A 22,502-nucleotide genomic window follows, 5' to 3' on the forward strand; every position below is an offset into this window, starting at 1 on the left:
CAGAAACTATCTCTAATCAGGCTACCTTCACATAACAATAGAGACTCTTAAAGAGTGGGTTCTAGTCAATGATAGTGTTAAAATATGATAAATATTGCATTTGTATCACAGTGCACACCAAAATACTGTACTTCATATGTCTGACATACAGTTTCACTACCAGCATTGAAAAATATGATTTATGTAGTTGAGCCCCAAATATCATGGATGGCCTACATTAGGAGCCAAGATATTTACATAAAAAATACAAGCCAAAAAATATTATGAGACCTGACTACTACAACTTAGTATAAGATGTTCATGCTGGGAAAGAAACTAAAAGGGAAAAAAAATTTCCCTCTATAAAAATAGAAAAAAATAAAATACTACAGTCTATGGATGTAGCTCAGTGATAGAGCACTCCTGGGTTCAATCCGTAGTACCAGGGAAGAAGGAAGAGAGAGAAAGAGAAATAATTCTGAGTTTCCCTTGTTCCTACCCTCCTATTTTATACATAATATGAAAATATTTACACATTCTCTAGAACAATTTTCTTCTGTGAGTTTTGGCAAGTACAACTATGAACAGGCTTTCTGGAAGGGGAAGGATAAAGACAGTTTTCACTTAAAAGTGCAAAGCCTCTTTGCACTGCCCTTCTCTATAACCGTTCAACTATCTACTTCAAATCCCCAAGGTAAGATTACAGATAAAGAGCTATTTTCAAAACAAGCTGCTGATGATGCAAAGGAATTCACTGTTAAATGATACTTAGAACACTATGGTCAAAAGCTCTGTAGTAACCCCTTTTTTTAAATAAAGAGGATGGATCCATAACCTCTCTTAGTTACTGTAGCTTTGCAGACCCTATTTCATTTAGCATCCTGTATGAACAACCCATAAAAGGGAGAAAAACATCATCCTGTGACTTATAGGCTGCTTCTGACTTTCTCAGATGTACAAGATGGATTTTGCTGCTTCTCATGTCATCATAATGATTTATGTTAAAAATTACATTTTTCACAAGGAAGATCAGAAGTATATTTCAATAACCATGTCATCATGGAAACTAGAAAACATAGGAAGTATGGCTATTCTCAAAACTTATCCTTGTGCAAGATTAAAAAAAATGATTGTGTAAAAGATATTTTTTGTTGTTGTTGTTTTTGAAAATAGGGTCTCACTATGTTGCTCAGGCTGGTCCAAAACTCCTGGGTTCAAGTGATCCTCCTGAATCAGCGTCCATCGTAGCTGGCAGGTACTGCAACTGTACCCACCTATGTAAAAGTTTTAAAGGTTTTATTATGACAAGTTTCATAAAAGTTAATGCTTATCACAATATTACAAATAAAGAAAGCAAACTTCATTATTATTGTACAGTATAATAAATTTCATTTTTATGTAATAATAATGAAATTAGGAAAATACTAACAACTGAAATTTATTATTGTTAGCCAAAACATTATATATAAGACTATTTTATATCTTTTTAAAATTTCTTTAGTTGTAAATGGACACAAGAACTTTATTTTTATTTGTTTATCTTTATGTTGTGCTGAGGATTGAACCCTGGGCCTCACACGTGAAAGGCAAGCACTCTACCACTGAGCTACAACGCCCCCATCCCCTTATATCTTTATGTTTGAATTTTTTTAAAAATCTTTCCTTGTTTTCAAACTCTCAAATGATACTTCTAATTTTAGTGCAATTCAGTACTGGCATTATTAAAAATAAGGACTACAAGTTCTGTTGCTTTTTGACCCTATGGATGTGCCTATAGTAGTCCAACTAGTCTGCCTACAAATAATTTTATTTGTGTGTGTGTTTGTGGTACTGGGGATTAAACCCAGGGTCTCAAGCAGTCTAGTCAAGCACTCTACCGCTGAGTTACATCCCCAGCCCTAAAAGAAATAAAAATATTTTTTGACTCAACATCATATTTGTGGAGAATTTCTCCACCAAGTGGAGAAAAGGGTAACAGGGGTGATTATCCACTCTGCTCTATGCTCAATATTATTAGCAGGTATGATCATACAGTAAGTTTCAAGAAAAAAAAAATTTCACAAAAGCATAGAAGAAATGAGGAGAATGGAAAACCTCACATACAACAGAAGATTTGGGATACCTCTGACCAGAAAGGGCAGTTCTGTAGGTTTTAACCTGACCTCCACAAACAAGCCTGTGATTGAAATGAATGATTAGAAACTGATTAACCCCCTTCCTCAGAGAAAGCCAGCAGTCCATTTTGAAAGCAATGGAAAAAGGGAAGGGTTCCCTGACATATTCTCTTCCTTTTAGTGGAAGAGGTCTGGGTTGAGATGACCTCAAAAAGGTTGCAGAACAACAACCCCAGATACCCAAGGGAGTAGTTTAATGTACTTTAGCAACTGGAGGCTCATATTATCCTCCCTTTGTTGGATCCTTTCTTCCTGATCTCTGTATAAAGTACTGGGTATTGAACTTAACCACTGAGTCACATCCCCAGCCCTTTTTTGTATTTTATTTAGATACAGGATCTCACTGAATTGCTTAGGGCCTCACTAAGTTGCTGAGGCTGGCTTTGAACTTGCGATCCTCCTGTCTCAACCAATGGAGCTTCTGGTATAACAGGCATGTGCCACCATACCTGTCCAAAGTTCACTCATTCTTCTTGATCTAGTTCAATGCTCCTAAATCCAATGAGCCTTTGATAATTATTCCTACAACAAGCCATCTCTCTCCTATTCTGAATTTCCACAAACTTCTGTCTATAACTCTCCAAAGGCTTGCTTAGAGACAGTATTCTGTATAAACTTGAAAAACGAAGGCAGCTGCCCCCTCTTTTCCTTAATATTGATACTAGAACAATAAAAGTGTATTAAACACCTATAATTCTCCTGTGTGGCATTAATCAATTCATTTTACAAACAAAATTTCCTAAGTTTTTTTGTTTTGCTTAGTTACTTATAAAAAATTCAGCCCATTAATTCATCCTTTCTCTTTTCTAAATAAAATTATTTGTTGTAATTAGAACTAGAAAAGATACTTTCTTTTAGCAAAAAACTAAGAACAATTCTCAATTTGAACAATCAAGAAGTGGGGAAAACTAGACATTTAAATTTTACTTCCTTTTATTTTCTTTGCTTATTCAGTGCTGAGGTGCTAACAAGTAAGGTAATACCTGAAAGGACAGTTGTTAAAGGGAGAGAGAAAAAAAAGGGTAAGGAGTAATTCACAAAATGACCGATGTGACCTCAAATAATGGAAACTTAATTGTAGACATAAAATTGTGATCCTATGCAACTCCAAAGTGAAACATACACCTCGTCTTTAATAACTGTTGAATTTATTATTTTGAAAAAGTGTACAGGCTACTAACAGCTAGATCAAACTTGGCCATATATTCTGTTATATTACCAACATATCTAATCAATTGTGAAGCTAAGAAAGAGTAAAATACACTCTTAGGACTGGTTCTCAACCTTGAAGTGCTGAGAGATACTTTATCACGCGGCATGGAGACAAACACATGCATGTACATGTGAACCTAACACTATGTTGTGTGAAAAGTTCAATATAAATGCATTATCATAAATCACTCAGGTATCCATTTGTTTTTCACATACACAAATCAAGGCATTGCTCCCTTTGATTCATAAAAGAATATCTGAAATTACAATTACCATTTTTTTCCTCCCACTCTTATTGAAAACTTGGGATAGAGAGGTTTTCTCCTCTCTCCTTACAATCACTATTGACAATGTGCAGAAAACCAGTATTGCTGGACTAACTTATACATACCTTGTAAATACTGTAAGAGGGCCCCAAAAGCAAAAGAGACTACTCATTAGATTCCTTCTAAAATTTTTAGAGTAGCTTTAATATAGTAATATCCTAATAAAATTATAAAGTTCTATCAATTTTCCTTTCTATCTTGCTTTACGTTACTCATAAACTAAAAGTACTATCACTTTTCTACTCTTAGGACTAATTACAGCTAATTAATCACAATCTATTGTTAATGCTGTTTCCCAAAACTATATATAACTTGTAAAATATAATCAACAATATTTTCAAGCCAAAAACAATTAAATTTTCTATCTATGGACAAAATCATAAAACATTACTTTCCAAAAATTACAAAAGATTGTATAATATAGGTTTGTATATTTGGTTGGTTTTGACCAAGATTAAATATATGATAGATAAGACATGACCTCTTGTTTCCTTCAAAGCTTCTTCATTTTACTGAGAATTTAGTTTCAATTAATATTTTAAATTGAGGTTGTTCTGTGTTGCAAACACAGCTAAAATGAAGAGCTTTTGTAGCAGCAGTGACCAGATTTTAAATGCAGGTAGATCAATAAAAAAGGAAAGAAAAGAAAAATCACCAACAAGCACAAGCTTCATGTGTGAGTGGAACGGTTTATAATAGCTTGCAAATGACTATGTGCTTGCTGTAACCAGCTGTTCTTAAATTATGAATATGCAACCAATTCATGTTAAAGCCAAATCCCAGCACTATTTCTACAGAGAAATCCCAGTAGTTTTGCTTGTTCTACATGTTAGCTCTGTTAAGGATACAAATAGCAGTAAGCTTCCGAACAAATAGGACCAAACTATTGGCATTTCATGCACTAGGTCCATTATCACAGCAGGGAATGTCAATCACTGGTACATTCCTATAACAGCTCAAGCAATATGACAATGATCTTGTAGGGAAAAAAAAATCAAAATCTCTGCAGCATACTCAAAGTCCTTCTGACAACCTAAGGCTTTCTTACTACAGCCAATCAGATTGTCAGACCTGATCTATTAGAAGACTTGCACTAAGCTTCAAACATTTAAAAACATCAATCATAAAAACAAAGACAGGATGCTGAATTATACAGTATTAACCTCCAGGGTTTGCATACAAAGACCATAGATTTATTTATGTCCCAGCGAGTTAAGAGCTTCAGTACACCGTTCTTTACACCAAACTGACTGCCAATTTGATGAACCTCTCTGCCCTCAGCAGGAGTGCACCATCTTTGATTAATGAGTGCATGTTTGTGGAAAAAGTGTTAAGAGGAGAAAATAGAAAAAAACACAATTATGTCTACATATATATATGTGAAGAACCAATGCAACAATCATGTTCAAACGAAATGCTCTTTTTTCTTATGCACACATGTACACATGTGCACAAAGTAAAGATTTTTACCTACAAATTACTTTCTTTATTATCTCCAATATTAAATAATATATATGTAACTGAAAGGCATTCAAAAGCCAAATTAATGCCAAATTTTATAAATTATAAAAAATGATTTTTAAAGCATTAATTTTATTTTTAAAAACAAATCAAAACTACACTATATAACAATTTATATATGTGGGATAAAAGTTTGTTTTTAACCTCATTTTTATAAAAGCCTATTAATTTGAGAAAGCTGATGTTTAACTTACAAATATCTGGACTTTTAAAATATTTTACATCTCAAATTCTATTATAACTTGCCACAAATCAAGTAGCACTCAGAAGAGACTGGAAAATCATATAAATGCATTTAATTTTCCTGCTTTCAGTAGATATTACCAATAGTTTATAACTCCATATTTGTTGTAAATGAATTAAATATACTTATTACCCACAATTTCAAAGTTAATATGGTAACAGAAAAGCTTACAAAGTTATATTCTGACACTTCTACTCAGAATTACCTTCCTTTAAGAAACTAAATTCTGAAAACTCCCACTTAAATTGTAGGATGCTTACTGGTGGCTACTATAGTATCTCTAAAAATAGACTAAGCATTGAAATTCCTTTGAAATAGTTTATATTTAATATGTAACTCAATTTATCATTATTTGGTTTATATGACTATCTGCCTTGATATAAATATGCAACGAATAAATATATTTCTTAAAAACCAAATCACAGTCTAAGGTAACAAAGATTTTCTTTTTAAGGAGTTCTAAAATTATTATACAAAAAGGCTTGAGAAAGCATATTATCCGAATATAAATCTTACTTTTAGTCAAAGTAATATATGACCTACTTAAAAGGAAAGTGTCTCCATAAACATGATTTCAGGAAATAATAATTCTAGAATCAGTCAGGGGTATAAGCGTTAAAAGTTTGCTTATACAGGAAAACCTTTTAATAATATTTGCCTCAGATATATATATATATATATTTAATAATATTTGCCTCAGAATATATATGTATATTCTAACCATAAATTTCACAACTTAAATATTTATTTTTTTAAACAAGCAAATTATTTTAAATGTTATAAATTTTTTGCTTCTTAAAGAATTGTTAAATGCTTAATACATCTAACAGTCTAAAATTTTTAAAATCAGTAAACACTGGGATAGATCAAGTCTCTTAACATAGTAAAAAAACACACTATATCCTTACCATCTTATCAACTTCAAGTTTTTACATAAATTTTTTAAAAATGTGTTTTGTCAGTTACTATTATTCTTTATTCTTCCTTTTTCCTCTTTCCTATCTTTCCTCCCACCGACCAAACCATGCAAATACTTAGAAATAAGTACAAAATACTTAGGTACCAGTGGGATAGTGACACCATTTTAGTACCACCATTTCAACTATCAATAAAAGTTATTGTAACAAAATAGAATTTTAATTTAAAAGATCACTAAATTACTTAGAATAATTTAGATAAGTTTGTAAGAATTTTTAAGTAACATTTTGGCCTCCTTACGAAAGAAAATTAAAAACAAAATAGCTTATTACTCCAATAATTATTTCTCTTCTGATTGTCTCCTACAAAAAGTTTAAAAGAACACTAAACCAAATGAGTCAACCTTTCTTAAATAAACAACAATATTTTTAAGATCTTATGATAAAAGATGTTGAATTTTATCTAATCGAAAGCCTCTTAAAAACCAAACTAGGTAATCTGATTAATCCCTCAGGAAATCAAATATATTAAAAATCATTAAACCATGATGATAACAATTTCATTTAGGAATCAAAAATCACCCTGTTACTTTGAGTTAAATCACATTCTTTCTCTTGGTAGTTCTAACAAGGACTAGTTCAAAAACTGAAAAACTAGAATTAATATCTTTTTCTTTGAGAAATCTTTAAACCTACAAGTCATCAAGTTCTAACATACGCTTTCACTAATTCAAAGAGGTAAGACAGAAACCCTGAACTTTCATACAACTGTGATATCCTACATTTTGTATAGTAACACAAAAGTAGCAACAAAGACATTAACAATTGCAGTTCAAGCTGGGAGTGACTGTTCTGTTTCAATTCAATGACACCACTAATGGCTTCTTAGCAGCTCCATGAAATCAACCAGCTGTCAAGTTGATGCATCAGAAGGAACAGTTATACACTCCCATAAGAAAAAGCAACACATCAGGATGTTTGGCAAAACATCTGCTCCTTTACACTGCAGTTCTATAATAAACATGCAAACAAAGAAATGGGAGAAAGGGCAACAGAATTAAAATTCCAAGATTTCCTTTATAGTCTTATATGCATTTTAAATGATAGCTTATAAAAAATAAAAACAAATTTCTACAAAGTTGAATACTTTGTTATTCTAATTATTTGAAAATACTAAATATAAATAAATGTTCTTTTAGAAAGGCAAAAACTACATAAAATCCTTGCATTTTAAAAATTTAGAATAAACTATATTCATAAAGTAAAATCAGTATCACAAAACTCAAAAATTAAAACTAATATATATCATTTCCACTTAATATTTAGTAAATAGTCCCAACAGCATTCTAACAAATGCATTTTCAACACTGAACAGTCTAAAAATATTTTATCTTAAGTGTTTGTAAGAGTAAATGTTGTTCTAGTTCAGTACTAATTTAATCTAAGGCAGCAGTAAAGGCTCTATTATTTGGATTTTAAAATATGTACCTACTCTTATTTCTCATTAAACCCTTATATGAACATAATATTAATTTCTCATAAATAACATCTTGTTTTCAAATCATACAATCTAATTTTCTAAAAAAAAAACTGTCATCACAGACTTAAAATAATTTTACATTCAACAACTCATTGCAAATATTTGTAAAATCTCACTTTTTTCTATTTGAAATATACAAGTGTCACAATGCTATCTAAATTATTGATTATGAAACACAGTGACAATAATATGTAGTGTTTACAATAGGTGTGAGACATCCAATGTACTTAACTACCATTTTCTTAAACTGCTTATCCTCTGTTGCTTGCCATTTATAATCTGCCAAATCTTCCAGTCCTTTGTTGCATGTATAATTTAGAACCATCTGTTCTATGTGCTTTTAACTATTTAAACATTTTTCACCTACCTACAATTCACATAAATGGCACACATTCAATTCAGTCAAGCTTTCTCTATATAGCATTTTACATAAAGCAAATTCTGGATAAATAGCAAATAACAGAAATTGAAAACATACAGAAATTAAACACATACCACATTGTAAGTTTTTACAATTTAGACAAACCTTTTTAACATATTCAGAATTATTTCTAATAGGTTTTTTTTTAAGTTAATTGTAGCCAATGTTTTTCTCCAACCCAGAAGACAAAGAGAATGCAAATTAAATACAGACAGTTTCATGTCCTTGTTAGAAGAGATGTAAATATGCTGACTGAAAATGACTACAGGAGACAGAATTCCACTTTCCCATTCAATTTACAGTGTCTCTTATTTATACACTAGTCAGTGAGTGTATCATTAAGTTTGATCATGTGACCAGCCCAACTTTCCTGAGGTGAAAAACTATTTTAAACAAGCAAATTAAAACACTAGTTTTTACTGTACATCTTTTCATAATGGCTGACAGAGTTCATAGGTAGAGATTATGAATTAAAATCTATTCTGCCTTTTACATACTAAATTTTTGCCAATGGTTTGAATTAATAATATTTACTAAAATTGAAAAGCATTTAGTATTTTGAGATTTTTGTTATAGTTGTTTTTTAAAACATTAAAAAAACAAAAAGCAGAACACTTAGTTACAAAAGGGGAGCAAGGTAATCTAGTAATGTATACATAAATATTAACTAATAAGCTAATTAAAGAAAAATCCATAGGGAGGCAAACAAGAAAGGGAACATGCTGACTATAAATTTGAAACAACCATAAGAAACATGTACACAAAAACTAGGTTAATGACAAAAAAAATAAAAGTTTATATCTTTTTTTTTTCTGCACACAATCTTCCACCTGTTACCAAACAAAATGTGCAGACTTTTGTCAGTTCATTTTGAGAGCAAAACACAAAAATAAGCCACACAACTTATCGTTAAAGTGTTAAGTTAAAAGATCCTTCGAAACGGGAAAATTTGAGCAAAAAAAAAAAAATTACTTTTGGGAAAATTTTCTCAATAAAGTTTACATGACGTCACTGGACCCCCTGAACATTTCCTAAACTTTGAGCCTTATCCAGACAGTTTTGGCCTTTCTATGGCCTCCTTCCCTTCCTCAAAAATAAAAAATAGACAGAGAGAGAGAGAGATTTGGAATAAAAATTGCCCAAGATGGCGAAACGCTTGTTGTTTAGAGGGCAGGAAAAAAAATGGAGGATATTGTAATATACACAAAGGGATAAATTTCAACAACTCGGCCAAGGACTGCAGCTGCTTCTCTCTTTATAAGGAAGCAACACACAAAAGATAAATACAGAGGGAGAGAGAAAAGAAAAGACAATCTCAAACAGCAGGGCCAGCTCTGACTCTTCAAACACTTCCTTTTCCAAATCCCAATTCTGGGGTTCCTGGAACTACTTTAAGGGGAGGGGAACCGAAAAAGCAAAAGGGGGGAGGGGAGCGACAAGAAGATTACAAGAGGGAAGCAGAAGAGTTTAGAGCTGACGGCGGTTCCTGGGGAAGAACTGCTAGATGAGACCGATTCACAGACATTACTGTAGGGAAAGCAAAGCTTCTCAAACCTTCTGCGTTCTGACACAGACCTTCCCAGGTATCCAGATCTTCTCCCAATCCCACCAGCCCCACCCCCCCACCTCCACCCCCCACTTATTTTCAGGAAACTCCAGAGCCTCAAGCTACACAGGGAGAGAAATGAGGCCCGAATTGGGGGGTGGGATGGGGGGCAGACGCAACTAATCAGTCCTAGAGGGAAGAAGGGGCGGAGGCAAAAAAGGGTAGCAGTAGGCGGACTGGGGGGGGGGGGTGTAATCTTGAAACTACCCCGGCGGGGAGTAGGGCAGGCGGTGGATATTCCGGGGTAGGAACCGCGATCGCAACGCTGCCAGAGGTTGTTTTTTAAGAAGCAAAACTGTTGGCGGAGACGTGAGCGCTGGAAGTCGAAGGGGAGGAGGAAGGAGACGCGAAGCCTGGGCGGCCGAGAAGGGCGGCCGGCACAAAGGAGGCGGACTCGCGGCGGCTGCGTCTGCCCCGGCCTGGGGAGCGCGGCCCACGGCCCTAAGAGCCCAAAGTCCCGCTCTGGCAGCTAGAAATAAAGTTTACGTTCTCCTGAGACCGCACCCCCAGCCTCCCACCCAGGACCGCACATCTCTGCGTCCTCCTCCCCCAAACTCCACTCGGAACTCTGAGAATCACCCCATCCTTCCAGCCAGCACAACAAAGAGACACACCGACCGGCGAGGGTAAACAGCGGCGGCAGGGAGCAGGGCGGGCAGGGCGAGCGTCTCCAGATAAGCAACTCCGGAGTCCTCCCTGCTCGCATGAGCGTAGTTTCTCGTTTTCTGTTTTTACTGGCTTCAAAACATTTGGAATTTTCAAGCTTCACCCGTACCATTCACACCCGAAGATTTTTAACTCACCTTTACTTTCGAACTGAGAGTTGCGGTGGATGGGATTTTTCCTTCCCCAGATGGTTGAAGGTTAAGGTTTTTGGAATCCCCACCACCTCCTTATTTCTGTTATAATTTCTGCAAGAAAAGTATAAAGAGAGTTGGAGTGGAGGCGAGATTGGTGATCGGGAAAGCCCTTGACTCCCTCCTCCGTCTTCCGCCTCTCTCTCTCTGATTAGTTCCTATCCAGCAGCAGATTGAAGCAGGAGATGATTCTTCTCAAGGTTTGTTCAGCAGCTTCACTTCTAGGCGAAGGCTTCATGAACCAAGTGACGTCAACCAACAAGGCTTCTCTCTCTCTCCTCTCTCTAACAATGAAAGTTGCTGTTAACAAGGGGAAAAAGAGAGAGAATTGTTTATACCATTTCAGTTCCAATAATAAATGACCTATCAGCTCCTAAAGGAGCCAAGGGAGGGAGGGGGTTGCTGCTTCTTTCCAAGAATACTGTAGCTTCGAGTTTGCATGGTTCCTTGTCCCAGGAAAAAGTTAAGAAACTTAAATGTTTTGTTTTGCTTTTAAAAGAAGAGAGAACAGAAAACGGGATTGAACAATTATTTTTAAAAAACTGATTAATAGATGGCATAGCTTAACCATCTCCACCTAAACTTTTTATATCCGCAAATTCAGAATTCTGTTGAAGTCTACAAAACCAACTAAATTAATATGCCAATAATTTGTAGATGTTAGGATTCAAAAACCAAGATGCAAAATGGTACCATGGTAAAATGCTACTACCTTTACATCGGCGAGTTAAAACTGGCTGTGATGTTTATGCACTGAGTTAAAATAAAATTTACATGAAAGATGTTAAAATAGTAAATTGTTTTAAAGATCCGTACAAATTGTAAACAGTAAACTCAATCTTTTTTTTCCAGTTTCTTAGAACTTAAAAAAAGATAGCTAACTGTAGAATTAAACACCTTTTTGAAAATCAGATTATGAGTAAAACTTGATAGCTCATTTACTCCATTCTCTTAACTATACACCCGATGTACTATTGGTCTGATCCCCACAATCTCTCCCAACTTTGTTTTTAACCTTCCACTCCCCCCACAGTTCCCACATCCTGCAACCAATCAAGCTAAACTAAAGGTAGTGCACCCTATTTATTCTCTCCCACATCCCACTCCACAGCTTCCTAAAATGATTTATTAAAGGGGGGAAAAAAAGCTTACTCATGGTAATACTTTATTACCCATGAAGATATGTTTAAAAAAAAAAAAAACTTCATTCATTGAGGTAGTGTTTTTCTCTTAACACATCAAAATCTCAAAGTTGATAGAATTACAAATTGCATAATTTAATTTTCAGGATGAAGAACAAGTAAAAATTAAGCCACCAGAGAATAATTTGACCATGCACACATATTTTATACATACATATGAGGATAAATGTATCTTTAAAAGAATGCTATTGTTTTATGTTTTCTCCTCAACCACTGGCTGTGATTTTAATTGTGCTGGAGGATCTTCATTAGTATTAACACATGGGGAGATTTCACAAAGCTGCTTCATTAGGAAAAAAAAAAAAAGCTGGCAGACTAGGTCTTTTTGCATGCACTGAGAATGTCAGCCTTACCTCGGTCATTTGTAACATAATAAGTGCAAGTACAATGATTGCAATGCAGGAGCTCTGGGGGAAGGGCAGAAATACTGCCTGTCTAATAGGGATATCTGAGAAGAAGCCTGCTCATTACATAGTAAAATGTATGCTAAAAATTAGTGAAGATGATGTCTCAGGAGACTGATGCTAAATAAATTAATGTGCTGATATGTTTTTAATTATTATTTTTGTAGTAGTTTATTTCATTCTCAGGATTCACATAGAGCAGCAAAGCTGTGCTACACTTATTGATTTTTTTCCCCTGCCACATTCCCGGAATACAGATTTTAATCATTTCACTACACCACACTCAGTAATTTCATTAAAAACTGGAATCTTCCATCCCCCGAAAAGCATTTAATTTCAATGACACACAATTTCTCTTTTAGCAGCAAACTGTCTCCACAGTAAAAGCTGGCCTAAGGTTCAAATGCATAATTTAATCCTGAGTTTTCCATGCTCTGCATTCCTTTCAAGCTATAATTTGAGTAACTACCTAATAACTGTAATAAGGATAATAATTTCCTTATAATATATTATTAACTCATATTTAATTAACTCAGAGGCCAAGCTCTATACATGTATGATTGGGTCAACAGTTCTACTATCTCAAAATTTACTAATAATGTTCCAGAAGAAAATAGATTAAATATAAGTAGGAATGCTAACATTAGACTTCCATCCCAAGTCATATGTAAAAATGTTCCTGTATTATTCTATAATAGTGGTTATTACTCAAATAATATTTTAAAATATCTGGAAGTAAACAGTGGAATTCAGTGATATTTCTGCACATAAATAAAAGTATTATAAAATTATATTTCCTTTCTGTTCTACTGGGGATTGAACCCAGGGCCTAGGCAAATGCTCTACCACTGAGCAACTTCCCCAGCCCTGTTTTGAAACTGAGACATGGTTTCACTAAATTACTGGTACTGGTCTCTGATTTGCTATCCTATCCTGCATTCAGCCTCCCAAGTAGCTGGAACTACAGGCACACAACCATACCTGGCTATAATATTAATATTTTATTATTAAGTATCAGTAATGAATATTGCTGATACTTGCTCTAATCATAAACATTATTGCTGAAAATATTTAATTTTGAAAGAATAAAAAAACAGGACCGATTGCAAAGCACCTTAATTTGACTTCTTTTAATATATTTCTCTTGAAAGTGGCATACTAAACATGTATAACTTAAGATTTTTTCTTTTATTTTGTTTAAATATCTCATAAAAATATGGTTTGATTTTTTTTGTTCCAATAATATTTTTTAACATATTGGCTTATACTTTCTCTCCTCTCTCTGCTCTCTTTCTCTCTTCTGTCTGCTCTCTGCTTCTCCTTTTCTTCCCCTTCAAACAGCCCCCCAATAAATATCTTGGTGGAAAAAAATAAAAATATTGGCTTATAGTTGACACATTGGTTTTCCAAACAATGGGTTTTGTCAGATATGTAATTTCTATTGCCAATTTTTAGAAAAGAAACTGAGTGAAAAATTTGTAGTAAAATTCATTAAATTGTGGAAATATGCCTAATAACCATAAAAATAGAAATGGTAAATATATGGGCTGGGGATGTGGCTCAAGCGGTAGCACGCTCGTCTGGCATGCCTGTGGCCCGGGTTCAATCCTCAGCACCACATACAAAGATGTTATGTGCGCCGAAAACTAAAAAAAAAAAATAAATATTTTAAAAAATGGCAAATATATAATGAAAGTGATTAGCTATATAAGAATTTTTATTATGTCTTTTAGTACTATAATTTATATACTTTTAGTACTACAGTTCAAAATTTTTTATAAATATATATATATATATATATATAAATTGAAGCCACCTACAACACAAAGTTGTCTTTTTCTTGATTATATGATAAAATGCCCTAATAATGAAATAAATCTTGTCATTATGAAAAAAGTTGGAATGAAAATGATGGTGAAGGGGCTGCGGCTGTGGCTCAGCAGTAGAGTGCTCACGTAGCACATGTGAGGTGCTAGGATCGATCCTCAGCATAACATAAAAATAAATAAAGATATTGTGTCCAACTACAACGAAAAAAAAATTTTTAAATGATGGTGAAGAACTATATTATGAATGTGCACCATTGGCTCTTAATGTCTTTTTAAGACATTTGAAAACTATTCTTATTATCATTAAGGGCACTTTGTATAATTAAAGTTTTGGAGATTTTTCTTTTTATTTGTAGGTGTACATAATATCATCATTTTATTTACTTATTTTATGTGGTGCTGAAGATTAAATCCAGAACCTCACACATTAGGCAAGCGCTCTCCCACTGCACTACAACCCCAGCCTATATTTTTGATGACATTCTCAAAGGTGAAATAAAATTAGATGGAAATCAATAATTAACAAAATAGTTGGTAAATGAAAAATGCACAGATATCTAAAATTCATAAGTGAATTCTTAAATTCAGTAATTCAATAATAAAAGCTATGGTTTTATATTAAAATAACTTAAAAAATAATTTGGTGTTATTTGGTAATTCAAATATATTAATTAATAATTTAATCAATACTTTTAAGATTAATTTTAAAAAACAATAGTATACTAAAAATTTTAAACTAGATTACTCCAAATATTTTATACCCTCTTACTTATACTTAAATTGGTTTTTTAAAATATAATTTCTTCTCTTTTTTCATATTATCATACTTGATCATTTCAGAAATTAGACTATAATCAGAGAATTGAAGAAAAAAATCAGAGTAAATAATTACTATGGTTATAAAATAATTTGGCTCCCATAGCACTTCTATCAAAATCATCTAAATCAGCACATTAAATCATGTACAGAATTGTGAAAGAACTTAATGATCAAGCAGATCTTTTCTAATTTCAGTAATAATTCTATATTTATATATATGATATACACTTTTATCTCCCACACTAATTATGCCACTACTATAGACTAAATTGTTGCACTTTCTTCTCTAAAGCAGCATCTGTTTTTAGGAACAACGTAGATAAGAGAGAGAGATGGTTAGATACCTAATTCATTACCAAGGATATTGTCAAAGAATAAAGACTTGCCACACACAAAAGAATGTCTAGGGCAGCTGACTGCAAACAAAAACAAATGACAGATCTTAATAGTATAACAAGCTGGCCACTGTCATATCTTATTTCTGTTTCAATCACTACAGACTAATGAAGCTTTGTTTTCATTCACTGAACAAACATCTGAATGCTTACTATATGCTATGTACTGTGCTAGAGGCTGGAAAAACATAAAAAACTCACTTTCTGGTTGGTATTGAAAGCGTGAAAAATCCTAGGAGATTAGAGAACAATATAAATCACATTATACAGATACTTGTGAGAATAAAGATGGGGCAACCAATTCTGACTAGGAGACTAAAGGAGGCTTTATGAAAGAGATGTCATTTGAACTGCACCTCAAATAGAGCACTTACCAACAAAGATGTTTGGGATGGGGCAGAGGGGCAGAGGGAAGAAAAGTACCCTAAGAGGAAGAAACTCTAAGTGTAAAAGTACAGAGTAACTAGGCCTGGTGTCCCATACATTAGTGAGAAATTGAGCATAAGAGGAGTATTTAATGGAGGGTTGAGGGTAAGACATACTGTCATGACAAGAATGAAGACCATTAAAGAAGGATGGGACCTATGAGTAAAAGGCCTAATGTGCCATGGTAAGGTGGTTGAATTTATACTGAAAGCCAACAAAGGTTAGCAAAGGAGTAATATGACCAACCTTGATTTAAGGGAAATAACAACAATAGGCAGTGCAAATCATAGACTGTAGTATCAAGAGATTGTTCAATAGTCCTTTAAAAAGATAGTTCAACACTATGGCATTGGAGATTTAGAGCCAGATATTATTAAGTAAAAATTCAACCTGGTGACTAACCAAAAACAGAGAATTAGAGTAAAGAGTGAAGGAGGAATAGAGGGATTTCTAGCTTAAGGAACTGGACAAGAGCTGAAGTCATCAACTATAGTCTAGAATATGTAAAGAAAACCAAATCATAAATTAGTCTAGAATTAGAATATAACACTGTGTTCAACAGGCCTTTTTAAAAATGGAATTATCAAGAAGGCCCAGTGGTACACACCTATAAACCCAGCTAAGCTTCTCCTACTAAGGTAGGAGAATCCCAAGTTTTTTGTTTCTTCTTTCCCTCCCTCCCTCCCTCCCTTTTAAAGGTGCCTCTGATGAACCTTTCTGTTCAAGAACACTGCCATAAGCAAAATTGATTATAAAATTTATTGGGAAAATAAAACAAGCACAGAAAGTCTTGAAAAAGAAGAGTTGGGGGGGGCAATCATATCAGATATTAAATTGTGAAACTTTAAATGTCACTTTTGACAGCAGGCGCCTAAGTAAAACACCAATACAAGATAAAAAAACTGAGGTGGTTATGGAAGTTTAACATAGATTAAAATGTATCTCAAAGCACTGAGAAAAAGATGAACTTTTTAATAAGTGGTGCTCAGACAGCTGAGTATTCCCAAAGAAAAAGATAAATTTGGATCTGTTCCAAGAATGAATTTCAAAAAGATCAAATATTTACATATAAAAAAATGCACCATATGAGAAATAGAAGAAATTGTGGGAGATTCATCAATAATTAGAAAATGGGGAAAACCTTCCTTACAACACTCAAAATCAGATATAACAAATCCAAGTATTAGTAAATCTCACTACATGAAATAAAAGATTCTTATGGTTAAAAAATAAGCAAATAAAAAACACCACAAGCAAAATATAAACACAAATATCAAATTATGAAAAAAAACTTGACATATGAGACAATTTAATAATCTTATGTATAAAAAGTATGTGAAACTAGAGAAACAAAGATAAACTTGATACCAAATTGGCATGAGATGTAAACATATTAACAGAAAGAAGAATACAAATAAATGCCCCTTTAAATTAAAACATTCATAACCTTACTCACAATAAGAGAAATTCAGTATAAGGATCACTCCGATATTATTTGTCACCCATCAGATTGGCAAAAACCCAAAAGTTACAACACAGCCTATTAGTGAAGCTCTTGTGGAGAAAAAGCTTCCTTCAACCTTCTTTTTTTCTTTATTCTTTTTTTGTTTTGTTTTGTTGTTGTTGCTGGAGTATACAAAGGAAAATCCTAAAATGGCAGAATAAAGCAGTATCTAACATAGTTATACATGTATTTATTTTGAAGTTAGAAATCTCATTTAAGAATCTTACCAGCACTGACAAAAATATGAAAATAGGTATTTAGGAAGCTATTCATTGAAGCACTGTTATAGAGAAAACAAAAAACAAAAAACCAAAAGCCTAGAAATAAGCCAAATGTCCATCCTAGAGTAATGGTTGAATTATTCAGAGTGTATCTACATAGTAAAGTACTACACAATTTTTAAGAAAGAATATAGGATGTATATGTACTATGAAGTACTAAATGGCGAACTCCAGAAAACACTGCTAAGTGAAAAGAACTAACTGGAGAAAACTCATATATAATATGCCACCACCATTAATCTATATATTTACCTATCTTTTAAATGAAAGGATAAATTAAAACCTTCAAAAATATGGTTATCCATAAGGAGAAAAAAAGAACAGGATAGCAAAACTTAAGAACAGTATGTGTATTTATTGTCAAATCTTCTTAGTAGATATGATTTGGGAACTATAAAATAGTTTCATTAGAATGAATAATAACATAATAGCTTATATTAATGAGCTATTCATAATAATAGCTTATATTATTATAAAACAAAATCATGGTTAAAAGTTACAACAAAATCTGATAAAAATTAAACCTAAAGGAAATTAATTTAATTGTATATAGAATTGCTGGCAAAACCACACAAAAAAAGAAATATTCCAAATGACTTTAAAATATAATAATTAGGCCTGGTTGTGGTGGCACATGCCTATAATACTGTGGACTAAGGAGGCTGAGGCAGGAGGATCCCAAGTTCAAGGTCATCCTCAGCAATTTAACAAGACCCTATCCCCAAATTAAAGGACTTGGGGACTGGGGTTGTGGCTCAGTGGTAAAGCATTGTCTAGCACGTATGTGGCACTGGGTTCAATTCTCAGCACTACATATAAATAAACAAATGAAATAAAGGTCCACCAACATAAAAAAAAATATATATATATATATATGTGTGTATATATATATATATATATATATATATTTAAAAAATAAAAGGACTGGGGGCTGGGGTTGTGGCTCAGTGGTAGAGTGCTCGCCTACCATGCATAAGGCACTGGGTTCGATCCCCAGGACCACATAAACGTAAAATAAAGATATTGTGCCCACCTAAAACTAAAAAATAAATATTAAAAAAATAAAATAAAGGACTGGGAATATAGTTCAGTGGGAAAGGGCCCCTGGGTTCAATCCCCAATACCAAATAAATAAAAAAATAAATAACAATAATTGGGGCTGGGGTTTAACTGAGTGGTAAAACATGTGCTTGCATATGTAAGGCCTTAGTTTCAATCCTCAGTACCCAAACACACACACACACACACACACACACTAATTTAACAGTATATTCCTCAAAATGTACCCTCAAAAAGAATTTCTGACAACAACTAAAGAGCAACTTAAACTATCGTTGGTAACCATATTTTTGTGCTATTATTGGTGGTGACGGTGTAATATTATTGCATGCATAGTCGAGAAGAAGCAAATGAGTAAGCTGGTATTTGGGTGAAATTAATTATGTGGGATGTAAGAGAAAAAATCAATGAGTTACATAAACAGCATGTGACCCAAAAATACCTGTATTAGAATAAACTGATTACATAGTTTATATTTTTAAATGTGTATTTCTTAGGTCTGCTCACTGTATATGTCTAGAAAAAGGGACCAGCAAAGTAGCATAAAGCACTGTGTATCTATAGTACCCAGATTACAGTCTCTAAATACCATTTGCAAGTGAAAATAATTCCTTGAATGTTACTGATTCCAAGTTTGAGAAAAGAAATATTCAAGATGAACTTGGAAAACCCTGACATACCATTAAGCATGAAAACTATGAAAGATTATTGGTGTCATGTCCAAAGGACTCTAGGAGCCAATATGAAGAGGACAACATAAAGTGGCTCCCATTGCCAAAGATGAGAAAATTTGAACATAGATGAGAAAATTTGAACATAGTTAAGAATAACTGCAATAAATGAAACATAACAACCTTTTTTAAATAATTATGAGTTAATTGTATTTTTTCTGTTTTATTAGAGCATTATAATTATACAGAGCATTTAGGTTCATTCTGACAAAATCATATATGGAAGGAATTTGATTTCAACTCCCATTCCTCACCTCCTTTTCCTCCCTTCCTTTCTCCCCCTATTAACCTCCTTTCTTTTACATATAAATAAAGGTAAAATTTCCTTTGGTACTTTTATAGACAAATATAACATGATTTTGTTAAATTGACTCCATATTTCTTCCTCTTTTGCCTTCCTTCCTCCCTCATCGCATTCATCTTCTACTCCACTGATCTTCCCTGTAACTTTATAATATCCAATACTCTCTCTAATGGCCTTCTTTCCCTTATTTTACTCTAGCTTCCATTATATGAGAGAAAACATTTGACCTTTAATTTTCTGGAGTCTGGCTTATTTTATTTAACATGATTTTATCCATTTCTAACCATTTACCAGCACATGCCATTATTTCATGCTTCTTTATGGCTGATTAAACTCTCATGTGTATATATACACCATATTTTCTTGATCCATTCATTTATTGCTGGGCATCTGAGTTGATCCCATAAGTTGGCTATAATAAACTGTGTTGCTATAAACAATGAAGTAGCTGTATCACTATAGTATGCTGATTTTAGATCTTTTGGATACAGAGGACTGGAATAGCTGGGTCATAGGGTGTTCCATTCCTAGTCTTTTGAGGAGTGTCCACATTGCTTTACAGAATGGTTGTACTCTCATTGGCCAGAGATGAGAAAATTGGAACATGGTTAAAAATAACTGCAATTAAGCGAAACGTACAATTTTTTATTTACTGATTTTTAGTTATGGATGACAGTAGAATGCATTCTGATACAATTACACAAGCATGAAATATATCTTATTCTAGTTAGGACCCCATTCTTGTGGATGTACTTGATAGTGGGATTCATTGTGATGAAACAACAATTTTAAAAGCTCATTGTTCACTTTTGAATGATGCTGGGGAACCAACACATTGTTTTGTTTGCAGTGCTGGCTATCTAATCTAGAGCCTTGAACATGCTGGTGAGGGCTCTACCACTAAGCCACATCCCTAGCCTCAACTAATTTTGAAAACTACAAAATAAGGAAATGTTGATAAAAAGTCTAATTTGAAATTGTGTATATAAATACATATGCATGTGTATATGTATATTATATAAGCATACATATATGTGTGTATACATATAAACCTTATATTTATTTATACATACAGATTATATAGATTTCAACATAGTTTTTATTTTTAAGTTTAAAAACATCATCGATGGGGGCTGGGATTGTAGCTCAGTGGTGGAGTGCTTGCCTTGTACATGCAAGGCACTGTGTTTGATACTCAGCACCACATAAAAATAAATAAATAAAAATAAAGATATTGTGTCCGTTTACAACTAAAAAAAAAATTAAAAAAAAAAGATGGGGGAAAAAACCTAAATAGAACAAGAAGTAAAATTGTACTTATGTACAGATAATATGGGAGTTAATATAGAAAACCCTATGGAAGCTACAGAGAAATTAGGAGGCTGAAACAGGGGGATCCTGAATTCAAAGAACATCAGTAAATTTAGCAAGATTTCAAATCAAGCCAATATAAGTAAATAAACAAAGATATTGTGTCCATGTATAATTAAAATTATCTAATAAAAAAACATTGATGAAGGAAAAATATCACCAGACTGCACTAATAGTTAGGGGTAAAGTTGAATACAATTTATCTGTGAGTATGGGGGCAGCAAAACAAAGAAGGAGGGCTGGGATATAGCTCAGGTGGTAGAGTGCTTGCCTTGCATGCACAAGGGCCTGGATTCAATCCCCAGCACACTTAAAAAAAAAAAAAAAAAAAGGAATGTGATAACATTCTCCTTATCTGGTAAAAATGAAGCTTCATTGATATAAACTTTTTTAAAAATTGAGTAATATATAAGAAAGAGTGTTTGAAGCAATTTTACAGTAGATACGTAAACTTCATATGTATGGTCTTTTCCAAAGCAATCACCCATGAAAGTCAAGGTCAAGGAAATCAAATGTTAAATTTTCAGGAATTTTGCAAGATGGCTGTCATTACTTTAAAAATAAACATTTTAAAACTTAAAGTATATTAAAAACAAATCCTCAGAACTTATCACTTCTTATTTTACTCCCCTATTATCTATTCACATGAGATTATTTGTGTCCATTGTAGTACAGCCAAGGGAATAAAAACAAACTATACAGTGATGCGCTACTGCCTGTTTCTACCCAACTCTGTGTTCAGTGATGTCATGTAGGTAGCTTGAAATCAGCCATGGTAGCAATATTTACACTACGGAAATGTTTACTTTACAAGTCACCGTTTAAATTAATGTTTTATTGGTAGTCTAGACTTAAGAAAGAAATGAGAAAAAATATAAATGACGTAAGCTGAAGTCACATTGTAAATAGAACAAAAAATGGAAAAAATAATCTCATTTTGAAAATTATTAACAATTTAACAAGAAGTTGTTCACATCATTGATAAAAAAGTGAAGTTCTAACAATATGCCTTTGTTGTCTCACTTTCACCCTATCCATTTATGTAAATAAAAATATCAATGAACATTCATATTAGAACTACTCTCACTCAAAAACTGCAACCACAGATTGTCTATTGCTAGTGCTACAGACAAAAGAGCTTAGTAAAAATCAACTATTTTTTATTTTTTATTCTGAGACAGGCTCTCACTAAATTGCTAAGGCCTTGCTAAACTGTTGAGGCTGGCCTCAAACTTGCAGTCTTCCTGCCATAGCCTCCCAAATTACTGGGATTACAGGTGTCTGCCACTATGTCTGGCAGAAATGGTATTTTTTTTAAGAGTCATGAAAAAGAATGTTATCATCTCATATCTGATTTCAAAATTCCACATAACTATCTTC

General features: G+C 33.2%; 1 protein-coding gene across 21 annotated transcripts in view; it reads right to left on the minus strand.

Annotated features, from left to right (window-relative positions):
• Window positions 1–22,502, minus strand: part of Baz2b (bromodomain adjacent to zinc finger domain 2B) — a 346,930-nt gene that overhangs the window by 243,846 nt on the left and 80,582 nt on the right. For 18 of the 21 annotated variants that reach the window (XM_021731270.3, XM_078017461.1, XM_040294361.2 and 15 more), the window contains one exon: window positions 10,744–11,097. The gene's annotated coding sequence lies outside the window, so the exon portion shown is untranslated. Of the gene's footprint in view, window positions 1–9,888; window positions 9,932–10,743; window positions 11,098–22,502 lie in introns of those variants that run through there. The other 3 variants (XM_040294351.2, XM_078017457.1, XM_040294352.2) reach the window with 3 other exon arrangements.

This window comes from Ictidomys tridecemlineatus, chromosome 7 (genome assembly GCF_052094955.1).
Source record: "Ictidomys tridecemlineatus isolate mIctTri1 chromosome 7, mIctTri1.hap1, whole genome shotgun sequence".
NCBI classification, from domain to species: domain Eukaryota; kingdom Metazoa; phylum Chordata; class Mammalia; order Rodentia; family Sciuridae; genus Ictidomys; species Ictidomys tridecemlineatus.